A 12,258-nucleotide genomic window follows, 5' to 3' on the forward strand; every position below is an offset into this window, starting at 1 on the left:
TGTGGCAGTTCACGCAGTCAGCATTTCATAAAGAACTAAAGCTTGTCCTTCCCCTTCCTGGTTCACACTGTCTACATTCTGTATATTTTGGAATGTTTTTGTAGGTCCTAAGCCTGATTGAGCTCTGTTGATATTAACCCACAAAGCTGAAAGTGTTAATGGCAAAGGTTACAAGAAGAGTATCTCGTAATTCTTACTCAGACAGGATCTTGAGGTTAGACTCAAGTTTATAACTATTACAGCACGTATAGCATTGCCATTTTGTCCAGTATTACAACTCGTTATTTTTAGAAAAGACTCACAACTAAGATTAGTTAACCAAAATGTTATATATTTCAGACCTTCCACTACCTAGGCTCTTGTTCTACAACAAAAAAACCCCAAAACCCTCCTTAAGTTTTACTCATTTCTGAAAGAAAAATCTCTTCCAGCCTTGATGATTGTATGATTTATGATTCTAAGAGTGCTGTTCCCATTAACTGTAACCCAAGTATCATCTTAGATTAAACTAGATATTAATTTTGTTACAAAATATGGTGCCTAACCCATGAAAAGGAAAGCAGCAAGAGGAAAACTAATTTACTTACACCAAGGAACTGAAAATACTGAAAATAAAAAGGAAGCCCCAAATACACAGGGCATTTAAAGCTTACAAAAAGGAAAAGAAAATAAAATCAGTACTCATCACCCTTAATGTGATTCTCTGCTTGGCGCTGCCCTCAGACCAAAGCAGAACTGGCAGTCTGGCCAGCCTGAGGTCAGCACCCAGCCGTGACTCAGGGCTGAGTGAGCAGCAGTGAGAACCTGGCATTGTTCCACACCTCCCCAGGCCTGGGCTGCTGCTGCCCTGTGCCTGCCCTGCAGCTCTGCCCACAGCACTGCTGTGAGCCCCTGCTCACAGTGAAATGCTGAGTCCTGCCTGAGAACAGGAGCCTGCTTAGGAACCGGGCAGGTCACTGCTCCCACAGCAGCCCCTTGCTGACAGACCACTGCCTGCACTTGCTGGGGACATTGCCACCTCTCCCAGATGGCAGCACTGGCTGTCTGCAAAGGGGCAGGGGGCATCTGTGCCCTTTGGATATCATCACCCTGGAGAAGCAGCAGTGAGACTGAGCCTAGATATGCTTTAAGTTAAATTGCTTTTTGCATTTGATAACCACAGAATGAGGTGTCCAGTTTTTCAAAGCATCACTATAAGATAGATGGTCCCTAGATTGTGCTTAAAGTCTGATTTTTACACACAAACCACACAATGAATCCATCCCCTTGTACTGTCAGAGGTCTACTTGTCTCTTCCAGATCTGACGCCTCACAGATCTCAACATGCCTGAAGTTACCCTTTCTTAAGCATGGGTTTTCTCCTTTGTGTCTACCTATAAGCAGAAACTTACTCTTACCTATATTCCCTTTGATAAAACTGCTTACAAGCAGACCCTTCCTAGATATGCAATAATTAGGTGAGAAACATGGCTTATCCTTACAATTCTTGCACACTTGCTGTTAGCATGAAGAGACAGTGAGTCAGTACATACCACTGGACAGTTTCAGGCACAGCAGCCTCCACTGGCATATTACCTATATATTCCTATGCAAATCCTAATAGCACATCATTTAACCATAGTCTGTCAAGCAAAACAACCTCTTAGATCTTTTATTTTTCCACTGGAAGAACCTTATATCAAAATTAGCACTGTCAGTGGTACAATTATGCATAGACACATTAGATAATCAAATAAAACCCCTTGGGTAGTCTGTACTGACAGGCTGTGATGACTGCCCTACTTCTTAGATTGACAAATCCTATAACCTAATGCTTCTACAATATTAACTTCTCCCTTTGGGTCCACTAAATTACTGACTGCTGCTCCCTGTACTGCAGGATTTGGTAGAGAAAGTGCAGGGACAAGTGGTTTTAATAGAAAAGAGCAAGCACATAAACACTGAGCCAGGACCTGCAAAGACATCTGAAGAGGCCCCCAGAGGAGCAGGGCCTGACTCCAGCTGCCCCACTATATCCCATATCTTTCTGATCATAAAGAGGCTCTACTCACCCAAAACAAAAGCACTTAACAAATCACAAATGCAATACTTGAGAAAAAAACCTATGAAATGACACACACACGTCACCTAGTGATCCATTGATTTAAACTACATTTGTTTTTATTTCCAGGGTGGCACTACTGTCTTAGGAAACTCAAAGGAGAATTACAAACTAAGACAATATTCAAACCAAAGACTAAGATCAGGCTTCAACTGCCTTTTTAGTATACTTTAGATATAAATTGTTTCTGGACTTTGGAAGAAGTTAAACAACTAAAAGAAGCAGCAACACCAGCATTCCTAACAGTCTGAAAACCTCATGCTTCAAACAACAGAAGTATTGTTACTGGTTGCCATGTTATAGTTGCATGACTTGGCAGGAAACACATGCAGTTTCCAGGACTCAAACTGAAGTGCTATGAGAGAAGTATTATGGGCTGCATTCTTTCTCCTCAGCTGAAAAGAGAAAAAGCAGTCAAAATATATATAGACCCCCAACATACAGCAGGTCACTTGCAAGTCAAGAAACTCCCTGTGTAATAATTAAAAGAAAAGCCACAGAAGTTACAACAAAATCCTGAAGCTGCTCTGTTGTTACAAATCTGGAAGTTAAGATGAGATTTGAGACAGACATACAGATGTCTTTTCTAGCACAGGAAATTGGGAAGATTCCAAATTTTTATTTAGCAAATTTCACAATTATTGCAATGGTCCAAGAAGCTGTGGGAAACATCATTCTCTTGTGCTGTCTGTAGTTTTGTCATCTTCTTTATTGATATAGGATTTGTTTTATGGTTTTGAAAAGCAGTTTTGCAGTGCAGGGGCCTATATTGTTAACTCCTTAATACCCTCTGACCCAACTACTTCTGCACTGTTACCTGTAGCTGCAAGGCTGACCTGACCCAGGGCTTCTCTTTCAATCCAATGGGTTAAATTTCTTCTTAAAAGGAAAGAGCAGGAACCTTAATTTGCATTACCAGCAGTAATGCACACAAGATGTTACAGTGAACAGTACTACAACATATTTAGTGATACTGCAGGATGCCACAAGTATGAGTTCTTTTTCAATTGTAAATATCCACAGAAGTGCAACACAGAAAAAAAATTATTGTTTTTTCATATAACCCTTTTGACAGTTTGTCGTTCAGGATTTCAATCTGTAGCCCATCACCTTTTCTTTGACACCAAGAAATTTGTCACCTTTAACATCAGGTTAAAGGAACAACAGAAAGGAACAACAGTCTTATCCAGAAAGCCAGGATTTCCTGTATCTGTTGATGCATTTTACTCAGTCCTCTCTTATAGAAGGGTTAGGTCCCAGAAAAAGAAAAATTAAGATTCACTGCATCTAACCATATCTCAGACTCTTGTGTGCTTCCTCTATTCTTTAAAACTCAAGTGTAGTCTCATCTAGCTGGTTCCCTCCACAGGGATATCCCGCCCTCAGCTCCCATCCATAGCAGAGATTTGCATTCCTGCTCAATGCCTATGTTTAATTTTGGACATATGTATTCATTCTAATGAGGGATAAAACCCCTGGGTGCCTAGACTGATCTGATAAGCACCACTGAATGCACAACTGCAGGCAAACTCTAAGCATGTTTGCTTATTTCCCACAACAGGTTCTGTCCACTGAAACAGGGCTTGAAATTAAAGGGTAAGCAAAAAACTTCATAAGGGGGAAGGAAAAGAAGGGAGATGAAAACAACTTTCTTTAACCATCCTGTTTGTCACTCTCCAGACTGTTCCTGTTTAATCTTGCCCTGAGGTATTCCTTACCAGACGTTCCATGGAAGAACATCATACAGGGGTATAAATACTTGTTCACACACATACAGTTCTGATGGAAGAACAGGATTATTTCCTGTGCTACTTCACTCAGTGATAGGATCATTCAGTACCTCTTGTTCCTCCAGACCTTCCAACAAGGCTTTACCTGAGTATTCTGCTTAATTTAGTCTTAAATGTGTGAAATTCACTGGTCTACATAGTTTTAAAAGATCAGGCAAAGGTATTGAAAAGTCTTTGGAAAGAAGAAATAGAAACAACTACTCCTGTTCTGCACATCCTTGCCAGTCCTAGGGTTTACAATGGGGGATAAATTGAGCTGTGTGAGATCTATGAAGTGGCAGTCAGAGGAATTGTATTCTGCCTGATCCTTATCAGAGAATGATTACTGGTTGGTATTTCTCCCTCACATTCAACCCTGGGTTTTATTAGCTACCAAATCAACCTCTGCAGCTTGGTGGGAAAGTCACCCTGAATTACCTTCCTGAACATTTTCTGGATTTCAAATTCTCCACGACATGATAACAAATAGAGCTATTTTGGGAAAAAGACAAGATGCTTTATACTTGGCACTATTGCACGAGCCTATCATTAATGCTAGACAATTCCAAAAAGGCAATCGAGTTTAGTCTAGCAAGGCAGAGGGTTACATTTTTGATTACAAAGTAGGAAATTAAAAGTTATCAAAACCAAAACAACAAGTAAGACACAGAACATATTTGAAACAGTTCAATTCTCCCAGCTGTCTTAAGACTTCTCTGAGTCATGTCCCTGGAGCAGATATGGGAGAAGATGGGATTTGGTACAACTACATTGCAAATTTTGACTTTTAGAAATAACATTATTGTGAAAACAGAAACTCAAGTTTGAGGTGGCTGAGGTGGCTCAGAGCTGAACGTATCACTCTCTTCACTTCATGCAACATCCATTTCCTCCCCCTCATTTTTGGTCCCATCTTGAATGACATTAACATTTTCTCTGCCTGGGTGATTTTCTGACTTTATAGAGTGTTTTTGTACATTCTTTTAGCTTAAGCAATCTTCAAGAGGGATAATATTCTTCCAGGTTCATACAGCACTTGAAGTCATATCTCTATACCTGCTCTTTAACTCAACACACTTTAATATGTCATTTTATCTTCAGAGGGTCACTATACAACATTAATCATACAGATGATATACTTGGTGTGAATGTGTGCTCACTCCCTAACATTTAAGGGAAGGAGCTTTCAAATAAGGTGTGCCTCACTTTCCCCTAACACAGAATGGCTGAGGTAGGAAGGGAGAGGTGGTTTATCTGGTCCAAACCTCCTGCTCCAGCAGGGCCATCTCTTCTCCTCTGGAGGGAAAGGAGAAACCTCTCGTCTTTTGAATTTTCAGGTCTCTGCTGTGGCTGATCTGATCTAATCTAATGACAACAGTAGTCCTATTTCACATTAGAGGTTAGGCCAGAAGTACTTTCCATCCATATATCTAATCCCATAAATGTGAGTAAGCTTCATTCACTAGAAAGATTTTTATTTTTCTCTTGATCAAAAAGTTCCCCCATCCAGCAAGTGAAAGATCACTGCTGTCAAGTGCCTTATGCCTCTGATTTCACTCCCACTTTGCAGTTCTATATCCACTACTGGCACTGCCACAAGCCGAACATTTTGGGTACTGTCACACTGGAACATTCACAGCTCTGTATTTTTAATGCTATCATGGCTTGGTTCATTAACTGCTTCACTTGAACCGTGTCCTCCTTTCATGAAATATTTACAGCTCTTTGGTAATATTTTGTACATCTGTTTTTTCCCCCCATTCATCTAAAAGCCATTACTACTGTTTTCATAATAAGGGACTGTTTTACTGAACAAAGATAACAGTAGCTAAGTCAAGAACAACATGAACAAATTAAAAAAGGAAGTAAGGCCATTTAGAATTGAACAATACAGTATACACAGCCACAATATTTAAGTATGTTATTCTCTGCTGACACTAAATAATATTGGAGTGTATTATCTTGTATTAAATGAACTGAAGTTAAAACAGTACATTCCAGTCACATAAAGTAGCACTATTAAATTTTATTAGAAGTTGGGGATAGGTCTGCTGTTTCAAATTAGCATATACAATAAACCTTCTATTTGAAAATGATAGAAATAAATTTTGATTTGTCATTGAAAGCTACACAACCAGTTGCTTTTTCCTTATTCACAAGTTAAATCTGTACCTGGCAAAGTCACATCCCTCCTTGTGTTAGCATTCCCCACAGTGGCTGGCAGTTCCCTAATTTCAGCAGAGTGCACACATCATTGGAGCTCTGAACACTGAGGCACTTAGACTAACCCTGTGGAAGGTTATCATGGGAAGGATTTGTATTCAAAGGGAGCCAATAGAGAAAATACTAACCAGAATCCAAGTGTTCCTTGGAATCATGTGTTCATGGAAGCCAAACTTTACCTAAGTTTTCATAGTGCTTCCATTTGATGATGAAAACTTGTTTTTTTTATGCATACAGACGTAGAGTGCAGAAAAAACATAAATCTTTGGTAGAAGAGTAAATCTAAAGCTATTTATTAGTTTATTAATGAAGGAGAACATAAATCTGAAGTTTTAAAGTATTTATCTTTTACATTTGCTAAGTTTCTGCATGAACAGGTTCAATACAGCACTTTTATACTGAAAGAACCTGTCAAAAGACAGAAAGGCTAATTAATACTTTGATCTACTGATCTTCTAACCATTTAAAAAATCTTTAGTTACATACTAAAAATCTAACCAGAGTCTTGTGGATACATTGCAGTTTCCACCTTGGATAGTCCAAATGCACTGGATGCACACTAGTGGGTGGATGTTAAAGTTATATTTGAGAAGTGCAATTTAGCTACTGGCTGTAATATGAGAACTATCTGCTACAACTCCGTGCTAGGAGACAGACAGCAGCAAGACTTACCATTTCCTTAGCGGAGGTGGAACTGATGGGAGAAACGGGTGGAGAGTCCATGGGGGAAAGCGTGTAAAGAAAGGGGGTGGATCACTGTTCTGATAAGGAAAAGAACATTCGTGCTTGCTCAATGAAAATGATTACACTTAATGTATGCCACTAATCCTCCCACATGCCCTGAAGACCTAAGTGAGCCCATGCACATTGTTCTCTGATGTTTTTGATGGCAACTAATTAATCTTAATGAGAGGGAGTGCTGACTTTAGGGGTTTTATCTCACTGCACTGCAATTTATTTTCATTGGCAACTGGTTGACTTTTCCTTTACAACATGCAGCTTATGAATGTCTCAGTTATTTTGTCCATGCAATCACAAAGATTGATACATCCATGTTTAAAACAGTATGTTTTTTTAAAACTGCAGTTCAGAGTCCCATTTAAGTACCAAGTCCACAGTGATTTATTTAAGGGTTTATTATGTTCTCAATTACAAGTTCAGTTGCTTTTGGACCTTTTTCTCTGGCCTCCACTCTCAGTTCCTACTTGGATACTCTTGCACATCCTCCACTCACTATTCCCTGAAGGCTTTGTTATCCAAACCACTGCTGCCTTCTTTTTCCTTGCTCAACAACAGCAACAGAGAGTCAGTGGCAAAGGAATATGGCAGAGAAATGAGTCACCACTAAGTAGCTCATTAAACCACATATCATATGGAAGAAGTTACTGTATGTATGTTGTATATTAAGTATGTTGACTTGATTCCACTAATCAAATAATAAAATTCACCTTGAACGATGAAATTTGCAAGATAAGTAAAGAAATACAGAAATGAAAAAGTAATTTACTATGTTGATGAAAGCAAACCCACCCATTTCTTTCAGCTCCTAGATTTAAGTGTTGTGTTAAAACCAAATTTTTGAGTGCTTAAAAGTGAAAATAACATATGGAAGCAGTTTGGGAAATTTTGAAATCTTTTTTTTATAGGAGAAGAAAGCATGGTGGGTGTGACAAAAGTAATATATTCTAGGATTCTGTCACAGGACCTGGACTGTGCATTTGCACAGACAATACAATATCTGGGTAATTTCTGGAAGCAAATGCATCTGTTTTAAACTATATTTAGTTCCATCACAGCTTCTTTCTACTGAAGGATATAAAATTATTTACATTTAAATTTCCTGTTTAAGTCAGATAAAAAATTTTAAATGTTTTGATAGCAACTGTGGCACTTCTGGAGACATTTCCCATGAGGAGTATTATAAGCTTCCATATTCCTGCTTATGCAGGAAAGTGGGGGCTGGCCAAACAGGACATACTGCTAAAAAACCAGACTTCTTTCACCAGGTTGGAAAGCGGGAAAGACTTGTCTGAAACCTCAGGAGTGGGGATGCCTGGTTAGATGACTGCTGGATCAGAGCACATCCACAGTGTTTCCATGTTTCCATGAAACCCTCCCCCCTAGAAAACCACAAAAACCCAACAAACAACCAAATAACAACAAAAACCAGTCCCCTCAGCCAAATTTTAGTTTGATTTTCAAGGCTGCTCTGCAATGGAGACTAGTTACTGCTAATTTACCTTTTATTTCCCTCCATGTCTCAGACCATGTTGAACATTGATCATTGGTTTCACGTTGACTTACTGAAATCTGTTAATGCTCTCAACTGGCCCAGTCTGGGCACCCTGAATAACCATCCCAGGTCACAGCATTGCCACAAAACAGAAATATGGATTGAGATCCAGCATTATCAGTGCTGTTGGAACCTGAATGCATTCAGGTTCTACAATAGGCTACCAATAATTTTTTTATAGCTCTTTGCCACTGATCCCCTCTTGAAAACTGATGATGAAATTTTAAAATTACTCAGGCCCTGGTTTCAAACACAACATCAAGAGTTTCTCAACACATCCCATACATCAGCATAATGAACTTAAACTATTCACTGGCTGGTCAACTTACAACAATAAACAGAAACATGAATCCAAGTTCAAAACCTCAGTTTCTTTTCTCTTATTTCCTTAAGCACACAGGAAGACAGACAGATTTTATTACAGCATTTCATATGTGTTCTTAAAAGCCATGAGCTACTTGCATTTTAATCTGCAGAGCTTGAAGAAACTTGCGTTATAGGAACTTTACTAACTAAACAATTCAGAACAGAAGAATTGTGAAAATTCCCAAACTTACCTAGGCACATTGTCCAGATGTATTGCAAAGTAAAAGAATTAAAAACCCCTTAAGTTGCTTTTCTGCTCTAGTCCACTCTAGATTTACCTAACATGCAGAAGATCTTCCTGCTGCTCTCCACAAGATACTCAAAAAGGTAAATGAGAGCATTCAGTACCTTGGGAAAGCACGCTGCTAGATTAGTCACCTTTACTTGATTAATTTTCATCATTAACAAGCATACCCATCTTATTTGTGATTTATGGAAATCTCATTTATAACATACATTTCTACACAGGCTTGCTTGCTTTTGCAAACTTAGATAGCTTCACCTGCTGTAAGATTTCTGACATGTTATGAAGAAAACTCCCCCACCCAATGCATCTTGCCAGTATTTTTAAAAACGCAAGATAAAAACGCAAAAGATATGAAAATCGCTGACTTCATCAACGCTCGAGTATACTTCTATCCCTGCACTTGCTCATGTTTCCTGTAAATGCTAATGACAATGATTCCATGACTCACTGGCACTGTGGCAGAAAGTTAGCAAAATTACAACTAACTTCCCACAGAAATACTCCCTATCTGTAAGAGGAGAGGCAAGCAAGGAACCGGGTTAAAACCTGAGGAGAACTGCCACAGCTTCCCACCAACCATGGAAGGGCTCCTAAGATCCAGCAACATTTACCCACCTCTAATAGCATAAATACACTGTCAAGGCATGTGAAACAGATCAAATTCTTGTGTGTGATTATGTGACTTCTCCCATTATTTGCCATTTTTCTCCTTTTACTCTATTTATGATTGTTTTGACAAAGTTGCACTTTTTCAGAAAAACTTCAACTGACAGAAGGCTGCACTTACGGCTAAAATATCAGAATAAACAGTGGGAGTTACTTCCCACCCTGCTTATTCAGTGCCTGGACTCTGTGTATCATTACCTGACACATTGGAAAATAACTTCCTTTGCAGAGGGATTGATTTCTGATGATTAACTCTGCTTTATTCACAGATGTTTCTCAGTGGTGTGATGTGACAATCCTGCACATGCATTTCTGTTATTTAGATTTCTCCCCCTCTTTTTTTCCCTCTCAGCAATAGTGGCTTGGCTTCCCCTGCTCTGGAGTACTGGCTGTAGAGAGAACTGGATAGGCTGCTTTTAACAAGCAGCACATTCTGTTTTAAAGCCTCTTGCATGGAATACAAATCCTTGAATGTCTTCCAGAAATCTGAAGTGTGTTGACTTCTATATTCAGAATAATAAACACAACTGTGCTTGTCTAACTAAAAAGAAGTGGAAGTGCAGTTCTGTGACCCATTCAGGATAGAGCAGTCAAAGTACATTCACCCTGTCCACACTCTCAGTATCACAACTGGGTTTCTCTGGGTGGGAGTGGTGGGGGTTTGGCAGGGGTGTTGTTGTTTGAATCGTACTTATTTTTATTAAGTAGTTCCTTGGAGTAGCAGCCAAGATTTCAAATAGTTCCCATAACATAGCTGACTAATAATCAAGGTGCTCCTCAGTTTCGGCCATTGAATTGGGCAATTCTTTGAGCAGGGCATTACCCCATGCTATCAACAAACTGAGTATGCCACTTTCCATCAGCAGCCGACAGCCTGGGAAAATATTGCTTGACTGGCATTGCAATTCTTTAACTAAAAAAATAAAAGCCTTCAAACTCTACAGCCTCTAGGGATGTTAAGTTTAGCTAAAAATCTAAATGTTAAATTCCACCCAACTGGAATGCACAGCAGCATCTCAAAGTAAGATGCTGTGACTAAGGATATGGTAATGCCATAAGGAAAAAAAAAAAAAAAATTAAAGCACAGCGGTGCCCAAGTTAGGCAGTGTAAAGTCGACTGTGATATCATAGAAAGCAAGTAATGCCAACTCAGAGGGAGGAATTACCCAGTTGCACCTTATTCTGCTCTTTTATGTTTATGTTGAGGCAATACTGATGTTTGAGCCAATACACAAAGCTAATAAAGTTAAATTCTAACATCAATGCCATAGCTGGGCTCACTTGAAAAAATTAAACAGTCAAATTGTTCAGGTCACAGTCCAGCTGGGGCAACAGGAGATCAGCTAAGGACATGGATTTTGGTAGCTCCCTCTGAAGTCAGCATGAGGACTTATTATAACCATTTTTATCAAAGCATCAGCCAGAGGAAAAAACCCAAATGTGGTCAGAAAAAAGAGATGCATTCTAGGTACTGGAACTGCCTCCTTTTGTTTATGCCCATTTCTGCTGTGATAGGCAGGGAATATTTGTCTTTTGTTGAACATGTTAATCTAGTTTTTCAATTGTATTTCTACTGTTCACCAGTGGGAGAGTAAAAATCTGGTTTTCAGCTAAAAATATTTTTCAGCCTTATTTGATATGAAATCTTAAGTTCTTTATAAAATAAAAGGGTTTTTGTGTCTATACTAATTTATTAACAACTAGAGAAGCTTTGGGTTTTTATACTACAGCAGAATAAGATATGGCAGGGACCGAACTTCCCATCACCATCAAAATGCTGTAGAACTTTCAGGCAAAGAAAACTGCAGAAGGAATTTTTAAATAGCAAGCAATTCTCTTCCAGAAAATCCCCCTTCCCAGTTTCATACAGGAAACCACAAGGATTTTAAGCAGGGCATTAATTTGAGACTATACATTGCAGTTGCTTTCCTACTCAGTGTTATCTACTGGCTTTCTCACTGCTTCCCTTAATATTGAACTAGAACAAAGGGAAGTCTGTCAAAACTTTTAATTCCTTAATTGGCATATCTGAGCTAATGAATGAGATTTTCAAAAGGCAAAAAACTGGTTCAGACAAGAGCAGAACAGTTATTTATATGCTTTTGGGAAAGGGAAACATGTATAACATTTATACACAGCTGTAAGTTCATAAAATCATAAAATCAATACATGAGTGTAGCTTCATAGGACCATTCACTTCGATTTTTGGACATTAACAGCTCTGCTAAGTGTTGAATTTCAGAGGACCATGAGGGGAAGTTTCTTACAAATGACCAGATTCTGATCTGCTTGTGAAATAATCAAGTACAGTTGTTAACAGACACAGGCAATTAATTTTACTACAGCTTTATTTCATTTGTAGTCAGAATTAAACTGCTCCCTTCCTTGGGAAGGATGGCCTCTCTTTTTAGACACTGCCACTCAAACTGCTTGTGGCAAAGTTCCAGCTCCTCACAGGTTCCCTGTTTAATGCCTGTCACTGCCCCAAATATTCAGCTCCACTCCAATTTAGCTCTACCACCTTCATGTCTACACATTATCTGAACTTTCCCTTTAAAATCCTTAAAAATAGCCAAGCCCTACAACTGCTGAT

Source organism: Corvus hawaiiensis, chromosome 16 (genome assembly GCF_020740725.1).
Source record: "Corvus hawaiiensis isolate bCorHaw1 chromosome 16, bCorHaw1.pri.cur, whole genome shotgun sequence".
NCBI classification, from domain to species: Eukaryota; Metazoa; Chordata; class Aves; order Passeriformes; family Corvidae; genus Corvus; species Corvus hawaiiensis.